Source organism: Phyllopteryx taeniolatus, chromosome 15 (assembly GCF_024500385.1).
Source record: "Phyllopteryx taeniolatus isolate TA_2022b chromosome 15, UOR_Ptae_1.2, whole genome shotgun sequence".
NCBI classification, from domain to species: domain Eukaryota; kingdom Metazoa; phylum Chordata; class Actinopteri; order Syngnathiformes; family Syngnathidae; genus Phyllopteryx; species Phyllopteryx taeniolatus.
In genome coordinates this window covers 17,430,362-17,451,165 of record NC_084516.1, presented here as the reverse complement: position 1 = coordinate 17,451,165, position 20,804 = coordinate 17,430,362, and positions in this window count along the sequence as shown.

Genomic DNA, 20,804 nt, shown 5'->3' with positions numbered 1-20,804 from the left:
GTTTCATGTCATTTCCAAGAATTGAAAGAAAATCTGAGCAATAAAAATAACAAATAAAAAAATACAGTGAATGGAATGTCTCCCAATATCTGAGCCAATAAGGACACGCGTTATCGAAAATGAATTGAGATTTTCATTGAACACTGAGAATACATTACTTTTGGGGGGGGAGAAAAAAATAGTGTATTTTTTAGGAATGTGATTGTGAAGTCAAGTTGGAGCATTTGATCTGGCCTGAAATTCTAAAAACAAATGAAAGTTGCATCTGCGATGAAGGAGCCCTTGAAACCCCTTTTCCATGGCAACTCCTCGAGGTGATCATCAAACTTTAACACCACGCTGTGCCCGCATTCCATTTTTCTTCACCTATCTGTCTACTTGCTTACGATTGGGGCTCTTTTGGATAAATTCCCTGGTAGGCGCTCGTCGAGGCACGAGCCCTGGAATTTACTGAAATCAAACCAAATTGATCAACTTCCTGTTCAAGTTTGAGCATCATTCCTTGAGACATTTTCGAGTGTTGTGTTATGATAGACATATCCACCCGGGCACCACTGAGTGATTTTTGTCACCAGGATAGAGGCGCTTGCAATAATTGGTTAGTTTTCAGGAATGTTGAGGCTCCCAAAAGGCTCCTCATTTGTTGGAAGAATAAACACAATGATTCCAAGAGGGCCTTCGCACTGACTCAATCCCCAATACAGCCTCAGAGGAACTCTTATAAAAAGTCCCAAAATATTTTTAACTGACAAAGTGTCAGACTATATAATAATAATACTATGCACATTTGTACGTTCATAACATCATATTTTCTCATAAATTTAGCATAGTCGTCAGAGGACTGACTAAAAACCTGATTGGAAAACATTTGCTTGCCCTGCCTGGCACATCGCAGCAAATAATTTCCCCCCTCAGCTATTCTCGTTTAAATGGTACATTAGTTCGATGCAGAACAGAGGCGAGTCGCTTTATCATGGGCCCTATATGAAGCGCGCGTGCTCATGACACGCCACAGCTTAACATGGCCCCTGGCCCTAATCGATACAGACGGATTAGGTGTACCGAGCTTCATCTGAAGGTGTTCGCCACAGCCCTTTGATGGATCATCTTTTTCCGTTTCCCCGTCAAAGTCTCAGCGTTATGCAACCGTTTTAACTCTAACCAGACACTCTTGGCATTTCTCTTGTTTTCCGTTCACAAATCATTCCACTGCCCAGTATAACATATCTTATTGTGTAGTGTATGAAGTGCAGGGTCATAAGTCTTAACAAAACAGGTGGAGAAATGATGACAGTAGGAGAGCTAGAATAAAAAGTCGACGCTCGAGGTCAGGGGTATTTTTGTGCCTACAAATCTTTCTCAATCAGTGAGTGGAAATCAAAACATTCTTTCCAATATACTACAAAAGCTTGTGAAACAAGTCCCCTTGCAAAAGCAATGTATATGAGATACAGTTGGCAATATGAAGAAAAGAGAGAAATACTGGCCAGCGGCCTCTGCAGTGTTAAGATGATCTACCATCACAAGGATCGTGCTGAATGGCGGTGAGTCATACATTTGCCCGGGCTTCCTTCAGGATTTGTGAATCATTCGAGCCAGTGTGCGTGAACGGGAGGCAAAACAGAGGGAGTGATTTACATCTACGTGGCTTCTTGCAAAACATCTGTAATTGGATTTACATACAGCAATTTAGACAGTAAGAGTAAGGGGAATTTAAAGGAAAAAAAGGCTTCAGAAGTCACGAAAAAACTTCGATCAGTGTCATTACATTTTTGAAAGATGTCCACAAATCTCACAAGACTTTTGCATATCTCGTGAGATTTCAGGTCAGGGATTAACTACGTGCTTTTTCACATTTTTATTTTCATTGTTTTATTTTTGCTGTACCGGTGATGCACAACTTGCTGTTCTATAAGTGCATCCACTGTTATGCCTTTCTGTGGCTCTTCCAGTATCTTTGTATTTCTGTAGCAACCGGCTTTTTACACTCTCTGAAACACCACTCAAAGCTCAGTGGCCACTTTCGTCTAAGTCTTAGACTCTAAGAACATCCTGTTTGAAGCCTTGCAAATAGCGAGGTAGCGTTGTGTACTGTTTAATTACTCATTCTAATTTAACCACAACATGTATTGGTCAATTTGATTATGAATTTTGCTGATTAGCTCTTTGTTGTAGAACACAAAGTTGTGCAAACAATACTGAAACATTTAACCGCATACAAAAGTTTCCAGTAGGTCAAATTAAGTTCACCTGTAAAAGTTATTGCGCATTGCGCATTTTAGGTTCATCCTGAAATGTCACCCCCAAAGCTGAATATCCCAAAATTATTTTGAGTAGTGTATAATAAAAGAATACAAATCTGGGCACACACTGGATAATTCTCCCTCTGCATTGGTTGTCAGAATTGCACAATTCATTGTTTTTGTCCTTATACACAGTTTAACACTTTTATGTTTTAAGAATGTTAAAAACTGTCATTTAGTGTCTCATCAATCCTGCGTACACAATTCTTTTTGTTATATGTTTTACTTTATTTTTTTTTAAACATGATCGACAATATTGAAAGGTATCTTTAAAAGTCGCATGCAGTTTATACCTTAACTAACAAAACGGGTCTAAATTATCATTTTGCAAATGATAATGACCTTGCATTTCAAATTTAAGACCTCCTACTTTTCTTGAAGGATTTATTTAAACCCCATTACTGACCAAAGACAGGGGTGAGTATGCACATATCAGACAGACAGTACTGTAGAATGGAAAAATACACTCTTACACTCTTGGTACTTAGCCCTCTTTATATAATGTGAGAAGGAGGCTCCAAAATAAAGAAGAAGTAAAACAACATTAATAAATCTTAAACCATGGAAAATGAATCGTTCTGTATCAAATCCTTATCGTTAAAAGTCAGTCACAACTATTCAAAAACAGCCTCAGTGGAATTGTTGAATTTGCACAGTTAGTGTCTGACATATGAATGAGTCGTTGCCTGCCTTGCTATTTGTCATAACATTCAGACCGGGTGGGTGGATGCTGGTCAACGTAGAGGATCAGAGCTGTTCACCATTGTCATCGGGCCACAAGCTGTGATTGCAGCTGCACGGCTAATTCCTTAATGGTACATTTATATGCAGCAGCGTAGAAAAACATGTTAAACTTGATGTAAAAATAGACCAAGAAATGTTGCGGGGGGGGGGGGGGGGGTTGGGTATGCAAGAGGAAGGAGGTTGTGAATTATGAAGCAGAACATCTGAATGAAATGTGCAAATTAGCAGGAATTAAACGTATTATTAATTGTTGGGCACCAACAATCAGGAAAATTGGTGAATAACAACAGAAATCACATTTGATTCCTCAGAAAATGTCAACGCAGAGAATCTTAACCCTAACGTTTACCTTACCCTTACAAACCATGCTAACGCCAGTCCAGGGGGACATTTGTCAAGTCCTGTTCTGGTACTTAGGAAGGTCCAAAAAAGTTGGGTTGGGATGGGGTCCATGGAAAGCTCAGGCAGCAACATTTGGGTAGTGGCAGTTGTCAAGCATGGTTCTCTTTACACTATCACCTACCCCTAACCCGTAATCCCTAAACCTCATCCTAACCCCAACCCCTGCACCCCATATCTCCAACCCTGACCCAAAACCCAACCTCGTCAGAGTCTGATCATGTCACCTTAACCCTTCAACCCTATGCTAACCTTATACATACCCTAATTTAACCACTAAACCTAACCCTAACACAACTCCCAACCCTAACCCAGAATCCCAGCCCTAACCCTACCGTGACCCCTAATCTATTATTAACAACTACTTCGACACTGGTCAGAGTCTGGTCATGTCACCTTAATGCCCTAACCCTATCCTAACACAAATCCCACCCAAACTGCTGACCCTTATCCTAGTCCTAACTCTACCCTCAGACCCTTTTTTTTTTTGTATTTGTCTTTCCTACCATCTTATCAGCTAATCAGTTCCCTGCATTTTCTTGTGTCTTACAAGCCTGTGTCCCATTGTCAAATTAGTTCTGGTTCATTGGCTGATGTCTTCCAGCCTCCATCAGAGCCATTCTAGTTCAGCCTTTGTCCCACTTGGCGAGTTCCCGGTTGTTTTTATTTCAGATTCTATATTCTCTCGACTGTGTTCAATTTGAAGTTATTTTGGGTCCCACTGTCTGTGCGGCTTCTTTCTGGATTTTGAGTTCACCTGCAGGTTAGGCATCACACAAATGGAATGATTCCCTTTTAAGAAAGATCTAAAACTGTTTTCCATCTCCCTAACTGAATATGGACTAAGATGTGTAAACTGTATTGCTCATCATGCTAGGCGTAGCACAGGCATTTGAGTTCAGGAGTTCAGCCCTCCAAGGCCTCAATCTTCTTCTGGTATTAGAAGCAGCTGTTTGACAGCGGAAGGAACAGAAAGGGTGAATATATCATAGTTATAAAAACAAAAAAAATATTTTAAAGTGTCTGAATAGACAAGGATGAGTCAGTTAAGGTACTGTGCCCTGCATCTCCTTGTTATGTTGTTTCCAGTGATGGACATTTTTTTCAAGACCACAATCACACCGAAGGTATTGTTTAATTATTGATGAGTGGAAAGATTTCCCAACAGTTAACTTCCAATGTTTATTTCTTTTCTGACATCGTTTAGGCGTAGGTCATTTAGTAGGTAAAAAGACACAAACTTGATCAAGTTGTACGGTGCACGAACAGACACAGGGTGTACTGTGTCTACGCTCCATTAATTGGTTATACCAAAATGAATTGGGAACATTTGTTTTGGATGAATTTCTTTGCATATTGCTGTAGAACCAAAGTTTACACATTAGCTACTGCTTGCCTAATTTAACTCGTCAAATTAAATTACTTGGATTGTACAGATTGGAACTCGCACACTATTTTTAAAACTAATGTGGAAAATCCTAGTAATCCAGAACAAGAGTGCTATGGTTCCTCTGCCGACTCCTAATAACGAGGGGGGCAGGCATGCAATCCATCTCTGCTCCACCTTTAGTGTACCCTATTTATTGTGCATTTGTTTTCAGTTCAGTTTCAACCTGGAATTTATTCACCAAAAAACTCCCTGATTGTCCGGAGAAAGATTGCTGTGCAACTCTTCACAGTTGTTTATGTTACCTTCCCATTGCGCGTCCTTGGTTGATTGCTGCTCCTTTTGCGCTGAAATTGATAGACTGTGTCCTCTCTGGTTACATCAGCTAAGTCTAAATACTTGTAGATGAATGGAAGAAGTACTTGGAAGAGCTTGGCTCCTGAGATTATTTTATTTTGCCTGCTTGTATCGCGGGATGTACTGCAGCTGCTTTTTACTGCAACAAGGATTCATACTATTAAAAGGTGAACGTTTGTGTGGGTCCTGCTTCCAGACAAATCTAATGTGTCAATTATTTTTAAAAAAATAAAATACATAATGGAAGTGGACACATACTATAAATTCCATACTTTTTATTATTGTCGGCTAAAGCGGGGTACAGATATTCCAATAATCAGACCAAATTTGAGCATTTCACCCAATCCGATCAAAGTTAGCAAAGGATAAGGCCCGATTATCAGTGATGATGGATAGGTTGACAGATGAGGTTAGACTGGAATTCCTGCGGACCATGATGTTTGCAGATGACATTGTGATCTGCAGTGAAAGCAGGGAGCGGGTGGAGGAACAGTTAGAAAGATGGAGGCATGCACTGGAAAGCAGAGGAATGAAGATGAGCCGAAGTAAGACAGAATATATGTGCATGAATCAGAGGGGTGGTGGGGGAAGAGTGAGGCTACAGGGAGAAGAGATAGCAAGGGTGGAGGACTTTAAATACTTCATACTCAACCGTCCAGAGCAATGGTGTATGTGGTCAGGAAGTGAAGAAACGGGTCCAAGCAGGTTGGAACGGGTGGAGGATGGTGTCAGGTGTGTGATGTGACAGAAGAGTCTCTGCTAGGATGAAGGGCAAAGTTTTACAAGACAGTGGTGAGGCCAGCCATGGTGTACGGATTAGAGACAGTGGCACTGAAGAGACAACAGGAAGCAGAGCTGGAGGTGGCGGAAATGAAGATGTTGAGGTTCGCTCAAGGAGTGACCAGGTTACATAAAATTAGAAATGGGCTCATCAGAAGGACGGTCAAGGTCAGATATTTTAGAGACGAAGTTAGAGAGAGCAGACTTAGATTGTTTGGGCATGTCCAGAGGACAAATAGTGAGTATATTGGTAGAAGGATGGTGAGGATGGAGCTGCCAGGCGAGAGAGCGAGAGGAAGACATGAGGGCAGTTGGTGTTAGAGAGGAGGATGCAGGAGATAGGCTCTCATGGAAAAGGATGATGCGCTGTGGTGACCCCTAAAGGGACAAACCCAAAGGAAAAGAAGAAGATCAAATGTTTCTAAAAGATTATCGTTACTGATCATTCTGAGGTATAAGGTGTAGTATGCGATTTTTCCTCCCCGATTTGAGTTTGGTCAAGCCATGGAATTTCTGATTGTGACTTAAAACGGAAGGCTAGACAATTAGGAAGCGACCTTAACTTTGTGCTTTTGCCAGAAACAAATAGAGGAGCAAATGGTTGTGTTGCGTGTTTGTCTAATGTGTCTCACAAGTCATTCACCACAGTAAAAATGACAAGGAGAAAAGTTTGCTACTGCAGTGTAGTTACCGGACAGCTAACTATTAGCACAATTTCTTCCATTTATTTTTCCCCTACAACTTTCCTCTTTTTTGTATTTTCCAGAAGTCTGCTGCTCACTGGTCAGTCTTGGTACCACTACAGAGGAGACGCAAAGATTGTCAGTGGAGACATTATGTGTGTGGTTTGCTCTTTTGGTTTTCTCCAATACACCACACACTGTAAGAGCAGTAAGCACAGACATTCCGATATTCCCTCATCATGTGTGGTGTTTTTCAGATTTTAAATGTGACCAAAAAAAGCCTGGGCAGTCGTCATCTTAGTAGTACCTTTTCCAGTTCTATAGTCCACATCACATTTTGTGTCTTCGATAAACTGACGGCTTTTTGTGATGTCACAGTTTGAACTCAAAGACCCCAAATATCTTAATTTAGTAAACGTACGTTTTGTGTGTAATCCTACTAAATTCTCATAAGAACAGGGTACATGAGATCCCTGCCGCTTCCAGTATGTGCGTGTCCTGGAATTATGCTCCGTAATTATCCTGTCACTGCAGGGCAAAAAAAGGTGATTGTCGTCATCATTCTTTGGGCCAATTAGACGTGCTAGTAAAGTGCGATTCTGATGTTTTGAGAGCAGAACACTCAGGACACAAACAGCCTCTCCCTTTCAATGCAAATGTCAAGAGCAGAGTGCAGAATCACCTGATGGTGCTAAACCTAACAGGGGCAGACATCCGGCCCTCGCCCACAGTCCTGTTACCTAATACTACACTGCTTAATGTCAACGTGTACCTACAGGAAAACAGAAACAGTTCACTCGAGCCAGAGAAGAGTGCTATGGATCGGTGGATAATATTAAAGGTCATTTATCTGAACTGACAATGACAAGGAGAAACGTGTCATTCTTTCTAATGGCAGGAACATTCTTTATTCATACGAATGAGAGGTGTCTTGAATTTTTACTGTTCAAGCATTTTTTTTTTTTTTTCATTGTGCAGCTGCAACCAATAAGATTGCTGCACGGCCCTCATCAAAGAGAGATCCAGGCTTATTTTAGAATGTATAAACAGCCGCAAAAACGAGAAACTATTTTCCGCCGTCTCGTTTGTGATTTGGTATCGTTTCTAATTTTGGTTTTTTCTTGACTTCACAGTTTCCCTCATGGTCAGTGACTCACTCCTGCCTTTCCTTTTGGCCCATGACTTTGCATTAGTCTCCTAGCAACCAGGTTTTGATCGCTTTGGACGCGGTCGAGGAAACTCCCCCGTCACCGTTTTTTTTTTCCTCATTAAAAAACAGGAACCACAGAGTTTACGTCAGTGTCTTGACAAAAAATGATTTAACATAAGGTCGTAGACTGGAAATACTAAAACACAACACACCAAATTGTAATTCAAACAAGGAAAAAGAGTGTACATTAGAAGGTTTCTAAGTTTACAATGAAGTTTCGTTACGATGGCGGCAAAATTTCACTGGCGTGGGGCCGAAACCTTCTCCAGTAAGTACAAATTTGGTCTATTTAATATTTTTTCACAAATCTATGCTTTTGGTCAGTCACCACATACAGTAGTTATTTTTTCACATTATTGACCAATATAATGTGTTGAAAACGGGTTGCTGTCTTTGACGATGCAATGTTAATGGCTCAATAAACATGCCGTTTTGTGTCTAGTGATGGTTTCAGAGATGCCAGGTTTCCCCCAAGTTTCCCCCAAGTTTCATCGACTTGCAGATAAGTTGGAAAGCGCTGGAGTCTATTACTAACCTACCCTAAGGCAGTAGTAAAATGAGAATTACAATAAATATTTGTTTCAGGTCTATGGTCTTGAAGTGCTCCAATCATTACACATGAAACAATCAAATGAAAATAACGAATAATAATAAGGAAGACCCCTGTAAATACAGTATATAGTAGATGATATGGTGGTTGTATGTTTCATTTTAGAAAAATCAGTTTCAACGAGCGTTGGCTTCACACCACTCTCCCCTACCTGTTTTAGAGTCCCTGTTTGTCAACATCTTCTCATGGACAAACTAACGTGATGTGACATGACCACTTTGTTTTGATTCACTTCTACCTTGCTGAGCACTACCTTGAATAAAAGTAAAAGATATTGGAATATATTAGAAGAGACCAATGCGCCATGTCCATAGATGAGGGGTTGTAGCGACTGGACTCAACCCGACCACTGGCACAGATGCCAATCTTCCTGGTTTCCCTGAGTGCTAAGGAGGCTTAAGTCATTTCAATTCCTGCCATTACGGATGTCTAGTAGATCATTCGTCACCTCCTGCCCTTCCAGGAATTCATCAGTCCAAATCTATTTTTGGACTGACAACTGTACATGCCCACTTTGGATCTTCTTAATAATCAGCAATTGGTTCGATGCCAATTTACCATGGAAATTAGTGCTTTCACAACACACGGGGAAGAGGTCATAAGAAGCTGCCTCAGGCATCATCAGGAAGTGGCTAATCTTTTAGTCGCTTATTGCATTATCCTGCTTGTGATGTATTATGAAATAGGGTGGAAAAAAAATTCCCACTTTCCTCTCTACTCCAAAGCACTCCCACTTGCAAATACTGAATGGGTGGCGTAAACGATGTGTAACACATCACTCATATATAACTGTGAATATGCGTGCAATGCACCAAAAATACACCTATTTTCATGCTATATGGGAACGTACACCAATTCAATGCTTTTGGTCTTCGGTTATACAAAAACTCACGTATATTATAAACTGCAGGATTCCACTTTCCCCAAGATTGCGCATATTTGGCGACATCGGCATAATTGACCTCGCTAATAAATATTCACAATCATTACTTGTCCATGCAACACTCATATTTAATGTTTCATTGTTGTAGATAATGTAATGATTTACTGCTCTCATCCTGTTTACATTTAGCCTTTTGTCTTTGTTTCTCTTTCCCTTCTAGAAACGTTGTTCTGTTCGACTGGTCAAGTCGGATTCTCAGTAAACCTCAATTATAATACCACAGCGGAAGCTTCAAAACTCCACTGTGACACAGTAAAACTGTTTCAGCATAAAAGGGATACAGATTTTCCATTCTGCTTGACCTAAAAGCCGAACAGGGCAAAAAAAAAAAAAAACTGTGTCAGAGCTTAAAAAGGTAACCATTCTTACACTTCAGTCATTTTAATAATGCCTTACACTCACTGCCTCTCTGACAATGGTGATGACCTCACAATGAATATTAACCGGCGTGTTGAAAGATATGCACAAATCATTAAGTGTATCACATCCTGACACCCCCATTAAAATGCTCCACTTACGATGTTGTCATATAGTATTTTTTAAGGGCGGATATGCATCACCCACAAAGGAGGAAAGTTCCTTGGAGAGAGCAGATAGCATTCTCTAATTGGTAATCCTGCATCCACAGGGTGGAAAATGCATTCATGTGACGTAGTATGTTTCAGTAATATATTGTGTCCAAACTCAACTAGTTTTTAGAAGCATAAGCCCTACTTCGCCCCGTATTTTTGCACCTCACTAAATGGTTATTCCCAGTGCGACACAATCCACAGAAATGAAAGCTAAAAAACATGAATACCCATAAAACAATTCAACTATGTTAGATATGGACCGCTTGGTTTGCTTATGTGTACACACCAATAATCGAGCAGAATTTGAGCATTTTCCCTCCCTTCTGAATAAAGTCAGCAAAATTCAGATGAACCTACGTCTCTAAAACAAAACAAAACAAAAATTGCGGTGTGAGAGGTGTGTGAGTGATTTTTTTTCTCTCCAATCTGCTCGTAAAACGACCAGGGCTGACAATTTTCTGTTATATTTGAAATGGATGTCTTCTTTTTCATCTGCTGTTGATTTAAATCAACAAAATATTGATTCAAAAAAAAATATAATAATAATTGCATTTGCCTTTATTTACTCGCTTATGGGGCCCCTAGTTTTAGTTTTCCAAGAAAATTTGACCTGTGTTCGCTAATTCTACCATAGCAAACTGCCAGAGTGCGCTATATTTACTAACCATACAGTTTGTAAATAGGCAGTAATGACAAGCTACATATTTGATTTCATTACATGTAAAACATCTACAGAATAAACCATGATGATAAACATCATCATCTACATGTACGAACAGAGTTGTGAGCTGATCTGGATCCCTTTTTGCAGATCTCTTTCACATCTAGATGTTGAGATGTTGATGTGCAACGCTTTTACTCTTCGCTACGCTTCCTCTGATGATGGCTACATGTTTTCCAACTAAATCTTGGTATACACAGGCTCCAACGAATAAATCCATCAATATCTGCAGTTTGTCAGCAAGACTGGTCAATGACACGCTGTGTTAGCAGGCAAATCAAATGTATTTTTGCTTTAAGAATTGTTTGGGTTTAGTTGCCCTCTAACACTACCAACAGAAGTTCAACACACACACCGCTGCCTCTCCCAGGTCAGGCTTGATGCCATGACAGACATCTGGTTTAGGGGAGGTAACTCGCACCTTTTGGTGGAGATATCCATCCATTCATCCATTTTCTTCTCACTAGGGTCGCGGGCGTGCTGGAACCTATACCCTGAACTGGTTGCCAGCCAATCGCAGGGCACATACAAACAAACAACCATTCGCACTCACATTCGCACCTACGGGCAATTTAGAGTTGTCAATTAACCGACCACACATGTTTTTGGGATGTGGGAGGAAACCGGAGTGCCTGGAGCAAACCCACGCCGGCACAGGGAGAACATGCAAACTCCACACAGGCGGGGCCGGGGATTGAACCCCGGTCCTGAGAACTGTGAGGCAGACGCTCTAACCAGTCAGCCACCGTGCCGCCGGTGGCGCTATCGTTATGTGTATTGTGTGTTTCAGTACACCACACATTATTAGAGTACACACTTTCCAATCTTTCCCTCGTCCCTTGTCATTTGCAGGGTTTCTTGCGTTTTAAAAATCGTTTAAAATGCTCAAAACCAGTATGTGTTGGCACTATTTTAGGTGATATATGCAGGATTTTAACCTTCCAGAAAGCAGCAGCATTTAGCAACTTGTAAAAGCACTCTGACCAATTCCATATAAAGTCCAGCGATCAGCACTTAAGCGTATCTCCCCAAAACAAATCAATCCAAATCTTTTGGGAAATGTGCGTTATGTAACTCCTGACTGAGTGGGTGAAGTCTGGACCTTCATGCCGGCGAGAACCCAAAACAGAAGAAGATGCTTAATTTATTCATTCGTTTGAGCAGATACTAGAACGGGAGTATTTAGTCAAGGAAACATTCAAGCTGATCTTTTTTACCTCTTCAGGCACCTATTTAAAACATTACCGGAAGCTGGTGGAAACATTTAGGTCACCGCTCGTCCACCTTGTTACTGAAAAAATAGATAAAAGGTGCTAGATCCCAGATTAATGCTCACATTTGAGTTAGCATAATCCTCAAAGCAGGCAATGTCAGCACAGAATTATGATTGCAGGTGATGCACGTTCACATGCATGTTACACTGCATTCATAAACTGCCAGCGTCACGGGGGAGGAATCCATTAAGGTTATTCGGTGGCTATTTTTAGCTGAACGTATCAAAACAACGGGATGAATTACATCACAGTGATCCAGAGAATTATTTTGCTTTTTGGTCTGTAGTATTTGACAATGTACACGAGAGTATTGATGAAAGAGAAAAAAAAGGATAAAGACTATTCTATAAAAGATACAGTAACAGAATTTTGAGAATAATGTAGAATTTACAGGAACACAGGTAAAAATAATTACAAATTTATAATAATGAAGTCATAATGGTATGAGAATAAAGTACTAATATTACCGGGATGAGAAAATATTCACTGTTTTACAAGAATAAAATTGTAATATTTGTAATTTTCATTGTAATTTTTTTCTTGGAACATTACAACTATATATATATATATTTTTTTTCTAAAACAACCTGGCATTGTTTTTGTATTAGGCATTTTTCTTTTAATATTATAACTTTTCTAAAATATATACATAATACTGTGAATATATCTTTCTTGTGTACCTATTCCTTTCAATACAGCAAATTCGGACTTTTTTTCAATAATTTTGTCATTTTTATAACTTCCGACTTTATTCTCATACTTTTACGACTTGTTTCCTTCAAATATTGCAAATTTGTTATTGTAACATTACAAACTGTTTCTTGTAACATTATGACTTTATTTTCCATTTTTATAAGAATGTTCCCATAAAATTATGACAAAGTAACCTGTTCTCTTAATAGTGTGCATTTATTTTCGTAAAATTACATTTCTTTTCTTGTAACATTGGAAATATATTCTCTGATTTTTCTCCCCAAAAATATTCTTTTCTCATAATATTATGCCTTTTTTCTACTAACAGTACAAATTCATACTTGTGACATTACATTTTTTTCTTCTAATATGAAGACTTTTTTCCTATACCATTAGAAATGTATTCTCATATTTTTCTTAAACACACTCAACATTATTTGCATAATAGCCCAACTTTTTTCTCATAATGTTACAAATGTATTCTTGTAACCGATATGAGTTATTTCCCCCGCATATTATTGCAAATGTATTCTCTTAATATAAAGATTTTCTAGTAATATTCCAGTGGTAATACAACTTTTTTTCTTGTAATGTTACAACTCTTTTATCGTAAGATCACTTTATTCTTGTAACATTATGATGTAATCCTGGTATTTTTCATGATTATTATTCTTTTCAGCGAGGGCCTGATATTCCCTTGTTTCAATGAGACAGCCATAGAGACGACAAGTAATCCGTTGCTCCTTTTATGAGAAATAGAAGAAGCTTTTAAGGACAGGAAACCGTCATAGTAATGAGGAGCCTATTCCCCCTTGTCACCAAACCCGTTATACCTGTAGGTCAGTTGCATATTCCAACAATTAGAGCATGTGCATGAGTACCTCTTTTCTGTTCCATATAATGACTTTAATGGGGCGGACTCGTAGAAAAGGAAGCACAGACACAATTGCAAAGCTGTGGGCTGATCGAGTCAGTCGCGGTGTCACAAGACTTGCACGTGTTTGTTTTTTTTCACATCTGCTTGAATTCCTCGGGTAAATTTAGAATATACTTGGTCACAAGGAAATCTGGGCTTCCATAACTCCCAGGCAATAATACCACAGGCTGATTGCTTCAATGCCACGGCGCAACGAGGCAGCGATTAAAGCAAAGGGATTCCCAACAAAGTATTGAAGATTAACATATCGTTTTGACAGTACCATATTTTGATTGATTTAATGTGACCCTAATTTCTTTCTTTTTTTCTACAAAAACTGAAAAGTAAATGGTGATTTCTGCACAGTATTCACATTTTTAGAATTCCTGATTTTGTGGGGTTTATTTTCTGGAAGCCCAAATTATGTAAAAATAAACAAATAAATACTTGAAACTGTTTAAATTGTGGGCCCTGAATCTGTAATCTAGGAAAGTTGAACTATTTGAATGGAATTATGGAAATAAATAAACTTTTCCATGTTCTAAATGTTTTTTGGAAAGGGTCTGTACAGTATAATGTAAGAGATGCAGCCAACAACTGATGGTGTAGTGCTACATTTGCCTGACTTCAGTGCAGGCAGTGTGGATTCAGTTCCCACTCAGTGACGGTGTGAATGTGAGTGCGAATGGCTGTCTGCGTCTACGTGCCCTACGACTGACTGGTGACCGGTTCAGGGTGTAGTCTGCCTTTTGCCCTGAGATAGGCTCCAGTGCCCTGTGACCCTAAACTGGATAAGCGGTATTGAGAATGGATGGATGGATGGATAGAATTATTATCCATGGTTGATGAGTTAGCGCAGGTCACTCATTTGGTACTTTCACCTTGTCACCTTTCCACAAATCCAATTATTCTATCCATTGTCTTTTTTTTTGTTTGTTTTTTAACCTCCAATGTTTTTTTTTTCTTTTACAAAGCAGTCATTCTACAGTATATCTAAAGCGGGAGTTAGCTGATGAGCTTGGTTTTGGTAACTTTTGAAAGTTGTCCAAATGCAAACTATGCGTTGGGCAGGTATTAAGGGTTCTGATTGTCTAAAATGGTCTTGTGATTTAGGCCTATTGCGCCACTTGCTGCCTTACATTCTGCACCTTTGTAAAAGCAAGCAATAACCCTGTTGACTTTGGATTCTTACGTGTGAGGTAGCTGTGGTCAGAGTTGCATCATTATGTTTTGGCCTTTTGTCCAAACACACCTCGTATTGCAGGTCAGGACTTTTTAGAAGAAAACAGGGGTTTCAATATTTTAGCATGGAGAGCACAATGTCCAAGTGGTTAGTACGTCTGGGTTGTTGTCCTCTGGACTACCCGACGGGGGTGTGAAGGATCAAGTTCAAGCAGGAGAGCAAACACCAGAATTACTTGTCCCTGATGGAAGTGGCTCATGTGACAATCGGGTCCGTCGCAACTATCGGCACAGTTACCTGTCTTAAATTTGTTCGGGTGGAGACCGCGTTTCCCAGAGAGGCGAGGAATTTACAGTTGAGGGGTTCTAGGTTAGAATCTAGAGCTGGGATTTTTTCCTATTGTGAATGCATTCTATTTCTAGGTATCTGACACTTCAAGTAGCTGTGGCCAGAATGCTATCAATGCTATGTTTTAGCCTTTTGTCCAAACAAACTATAGTTTGTCTCAGGACTTCAGCCAAGTGTTCAGGTTGTATATGGGTAAAACTGGTATTTTTGTGCCTTGTCTACCTCGTAATAAACTCTTGATTTTCATGTTTTGGGCTATTACTTATAAGGAATGTCACATATGATTTTGTTGCACTATTGTTGTTCTTGTGCCTTTGCCCCCCGAATTGCTTTCTTCCACTTTCTGACTCACTAAAATGACCTCAAAGTTAGGGGGGGCGTAGTGCTTCCTGTTGCCTCAGCAAGCCTTTTTCATGAGGATTGAATATTTTTTCTGTGTAACTGTTGAGAATATACTTGCGATTAGAAGAAAAGATTAACGCAACCATTTTTTATAAAAATGTTTTCAACAGTACAGTGGTATATGTCAGTGTTTTTGGAAGTTTTTCTGACATTTCTTTCAACTCAATATCAGGAGGATGAAATACTGTGAATGCCAGTGTCTTGGCTTGATCAGCTCAATAAGAATAGACTTCATCACAAGCTCCTTGTGTGACACCGGGGAGAAAATGCTCAACGCCATAATCGATTTTATTTGCAAACCTGCCCATGTCGCAAGTATTTTGTGCTATTAGAATGAAGCGACGGAACGGTGGTCAGCTGGTTAGTATATCTGCCTCACAGTGCTGAGGACCCGGGTTCAAATCCAGCCTCGCCTGTGTGGACTTTGCATGTTCTCCCTGTGCCTGTGTGGGTTTTCTCCGGGTACTCCGGTTTCCTCCCACAAAAACATGCAAGATAGGTTAATTGAAGACTCCAAATTGCCCGTGAGTGTGAATGTTTTGTTGTTTATATGTGCCCTGCGATTGGCTGGCGACCAGTTCAGGGTGTAGCCCGCCTCTCGCCCAAAGATAGCTGAGATAGACTCCAGCACCCCCGCGAAGATAAGCGGTATGGAAAATGGAAGGATGGATAGAACAAAGCAATCCAGCCAGTGTTTTGTATATTTAGGTGCACATAGAGGTGCTAATAAAGTAGGGCATTGCGGTGAATAACAAACACTGTAGTGTTGGGTAACAGCAGCAGCGTGCAGGCCTCCGAGTTTGGAGCCTTGGCCATTTTCATTCACAATTGAGGCGGGAGGGGAAACAAAGACTGCGGAAGAATGTAATACATAAACAGGAAGGGAAGGCTGAAAATAGCAGGTCAAATGACGAGACAATCATACAAAAGTCATAAGACCATTTTAAAGACAAGGGTTGCCAAAGGCCAGTAGGGAAAGACTTTGGTCCAACTTGCGCTGCATTTTTCATTTTACATAATGCAAACTAAACAGCATCTGTCAGTCGACTGTTACCAAACAGTGGAAAACAGGGCTAAAAATAAAAGCTGCTGACATCAGCGGCTTTTTTTAAATTGTGTTTTTCTTGGAAAAGTTTCACTTTTTTTATACTAAGTTTACAACAATTTAAACTATGCTAAATGGCTAAATGCTGTATGCTGGTTTCCTTATGTAGATACAAAGTCAAATGTTAAGAACACCTCTTATTCTACGGTGCAGTACAGTTTTGCACCACTGTACGACAAAGTCTCCAACTCAACACAAATAAACCTATTAACATAAATAAGGTCAGTTATTTAATTTCCAGGCAACTTTAGGGTGTTAAATAATGTTTTTCAAACTAATGACACTTAAAATAAATGTATAATATGGTGGATGGTTCCAGGGGTACCGTCAGGGTTCTAAATATGTATCCCCAATGATGTAATGAATTATTAATATTTCATATGAATGTGTAGGTGTTCCTAATGAAGTAGCCTGTGAATATGTTTTAAAAGGAAACAACCAATCCCGAATGAGCAAGCACTTGGTTACAATGATGAGGGAAACTCCCTGACTCTCTGGAAAAAAAAAAGAGCTGAACCAGATGTTAGGTAGCCATCTGCCTCGACCAGTTGGCTTTAGATGAAAGGGTAATAACTGCAGCATTTTAGAGGTTTATAAAACAAAAATTAGACCATGAAATCTTCAGAGGATGCTTGGAAAAACATCACTGAGCATTACATCACTAGCACAATTTGCCCTTGAAATGTGTTCACCTCTTTTATTATATATCCGCCTGCTTAATGAGCTGCCTATTATAGACTGTTCATTTATATGAGGCCAAAGCTTAGGTCGAGCAAACACACGTGTATATGCGTACGAGCCTTTTATTCATTAAGAGCTGTCTCAAAGGCGTGCACTGCTGATGGGTAAATGAAAGTTACAAACATGTTGAGAAGACTCCTAATTCATTAGTCGTATAATTGATGCCAGGGATTCCTTTTGTGCCGGATTCCTGGCGTTACATATCTGATTTTATTCTTTTTAGGAATCAAGTTTCCGGTTGACCAACCAGCACAAATTACAGCCTCAGATTTAATGTCACAAGGTGAAGATGTACCAACCCAGGTGAAGATGTACTACTTTGAGGCTAATTGTACTGTAGGTGTAAACCTAACCATAGACCTAACCCCAACCTGATCGGATGAACTGGCACTCAACATCCTCTGATTTCCATGGAAGATTCCTCAAAAGAATATTCTTCCATTTCAGTTCCTCTGAGTGTCTTTCAGAGACTTGGCCAGGTATGTGTTGAAGGAAAGAGGAAGCTAAATCATTCACAACTATTTCCCATGTGTTTTATGTCTTCTCTGACATATCGAGCATTCCAGTGTTTGGGCCAATAATTTCTTTCCCGTTAGAAACATCTGTCTGTACAACACATGATGTGTGACCCTGTTTATCCATATCTAATTTCTTCTATTAGACGGCTACCAAGGCACTTTTGCAACTAGTAGCTGGAGGACATGTTCATTTTTCATATGACGACTTTACCCGTCCAAAGAGAGACTTGTTAGTTGTAGGGTTGCAGTCATCATCAACAGGATACGAAGCCATCAGAGTTCAGTTTTCTGCCTCACTTGACCATCTGCAGATTCTGGCAAAGTTATTTTTAGTTTTTTCCTTCATACTTGGGATGCTTTGTGATCAGACTTGAGTTTCCTGGCTTTGTTCTGACATATAATGACGGTAAAGTCATTGTCGGCCAAACTGAACCTAATTGACAGTACGGTTCATCAGTACACTGTCCCAATTTTACCCTAAAGTAGACCCAACCTTTGGTGATATAGCAAAACAAACGTGTCAGTAAACTTATTGTATGCCTGTTTTAATAACATGCCATGATCACATCTGTGCAAACTGAGCTTGCACTGGTGTTTCTCTAGAAAGGTTCACACTCTATTTATAGCCGTTAGGGAGGTGAGAAAAAGAGAGGTTGCTGTCGAGACGAGTCACCTCTCGCCCAAATGGCCAAAGAACGACTCGGACAGCGAGGGAGGGGGGCAAAAAATCCTGAAAATAGAAAGTGAGATAGATGAGGGAAATGAACATGACAGCTACAAATTGTATCTTGCTGAAACTAAGCACCACACTTTGATAAGAGACAGTCCCGAATGTGCCTTGCTTGTTCAGAACAGAACAAAATATCTCCTTGCTCAGGCCCTGACATTGTACAATTTGGAATTCAGACCAAAAAAAAAATGTGGAAAGTGTGTCTCTGAATTCGCACACACCTTTCTTTGTCTTTGAACAATTCTCATGCATGATGTCAAGCAAGACCTTAGCATACCTTGCAAGACCTTAGCCCTGAACTCTAATACCCCTAGACACATAACCCTTTAACAACCCTAGCCTTTCTTAAATCCGTCATCGTAACCTACCCTAAACCTAATCCAACCTTTACTCCTAGTCCTAACCTAAACCATAACTCTAACATGTAACCTTATCCTAATTCCTACCTTTCCCTAACCCAACCTTAAACCCTACCATAACCTTAACACCCAACCTTACTCAAATCCTGAATCCTATTGTGAACCATACTCCCTAAACACACCATCCCAAACCCATGCCCTAACCTGATTCCAACCTGAACCACCGTAAACTGACCCTTAACCATTAACCATAGCCCTAATACTACTACTAATAGTAATACTACTCTGACCTTTACCCACAACCATAAGCCTAACTTCCAATCCTAAAACAAGAAACAACCACTTCCCTAAACATACCCTGACCAAATTCTAACCCGAATTAATTTAACCGTAACACATAACCCTTCCATAACCCTAACACAATAACCCTGATGCCTAACCACAGCCCTATTCCCCAAACCAACGCCAACCCAATGCATTAACCCTAATCATATCCCTAGCCCATAACCTTAACCCAGTGATTCCCAACCAGTGTGCCCGCCGGGCACATTAGTGTGCCGTGAGCGCTCTTCAGGTGTGCCGTGGGAAATTATAACATTTTGCGTTAGTGCTCCAAAAAAAATGTTTATTTACAAGAAATAATGTATCTTTGTTCATCTATTTATGCGATTGAGGCATAGTGACAGACAGAAGAAATAAATGCTCTTCTATTAGATGGCAGGAAGTACATGCAGTAATTAATGTGTCCACTTTTTGGGAAATTTTTGTTGGTGTGCTGTGAGATTTTTCAATTGTAAAATATGTGCCTTGGCTCCATAAAGATTGGAAATCACTGCCTTAACCTAACTCTGACCTACTCTCACCAAATACTTAACTTTACCCATCATAACCTAAACCAAATCCCAATCCTAACACTAACCTTTACCCCACCCAAACCCCTAATCCTAACCTCCTGACACTTAAAACCAAAGAACAACCACAGGTTTATGGCAAGGTACCAACTCTGTGACAAAACATTTCACTTTCTTTACTTTTATTTGCAGTACAGTACTTCCCCATCAACTACAAAGAAATACATGAAGGCCACCAAATTTTATTCTTCCAAGGGGATTTTTATATTAGGCTGCTGAGATAATAACTATGCACATTAAATCATAATTTCCTCATTTAAAACAACGACAATTAAATGCTTGAGCTTACTTTGTGGATCAAAAACGAACTCATAAAAACAGTTTTATAGTAATGTGTGGACATGATGATATGTTCATTTTGGTTTTCATTTTACATTGTTATTAACATGACACACTTCAATCAGGTGTTGATATGTAGTAGCTTTCCTGAACCTTTAATTATCATTATGGTGTGGCGATGTGGTAAATAACAAGACGAGGAGATGACAATCAGTCATGTCACTTTACTCTCCACATACAACCTGAATGTTTTCACATCAAACAGCCAACCACTCCTTTTGGAGCCAACAACTCCCTTTGATTCTTTCATCTCCTGCCTCGCCCCTGAAGATACTCTTGTGGGTCACCACAATGGTTGTTTTGTTTGTATTATTTCCACCATCCGAAGTTGAGTAACAAGAACATACCACGAAAAGGCCATTGAATTGTAAATCATAAGTTCAATTGTGGATGGAGAACTATTATTAACTCACAATAATTTGTCTTGGAAATGCAAGAATTGTAATGATCCATTTTTGTTTATGTAAACCAAATTTCTTTGCTTTGCAAAAAATGCTTCAGTTAGTTACACACGAGTCACATCACTTTCAAGCGGTACTGACAGAATAAAGTAAATAAATAAAAATACAAATACAA